The following is a 223-nucleotide window of genomic DNA, read 5'->3' as shown; positions in this document are numbered from 1 at the left end:
TTATGTCTGATTCTCCCTAACAAATAGGCAACGTGAACACCCAGCACCTGTCTGCAGAGGGAGGAAAAGTTGAAGGTGCGTCCATTTGCCACCTCGCTCAGATGCAGACCTCAAACTGAAAGAGATGTCTCTAAACAATTTACAACTGCTTGTCCAGCGGGGCACAAGGATGTATTTCAACGGGAAGAAAAAATCAAGTCTGCCTCACACTAAAGGAGTTAAG

This window comes from Myotis brandtii, unplaced genomic scaffold, assembly GCF_000412655.1.
Source record: "Myotis brandtii unplaced genomic scaffold, ASM41265v1 scaffold470, whole genome shotgun sequence".
In the NCBI taxonomy this organism is placed as follows: domain Eukaryota; kingdom Metazoa; phylum Chordata; class Mammalia; order Chiroptera; family Vespertilionidae; genus Myotis; species Myotis brandtii.
The sequence above is the reverse complement of the archived record's forward strand: the minus strand, read 5'-3'. Positions refer to the sequence as shown.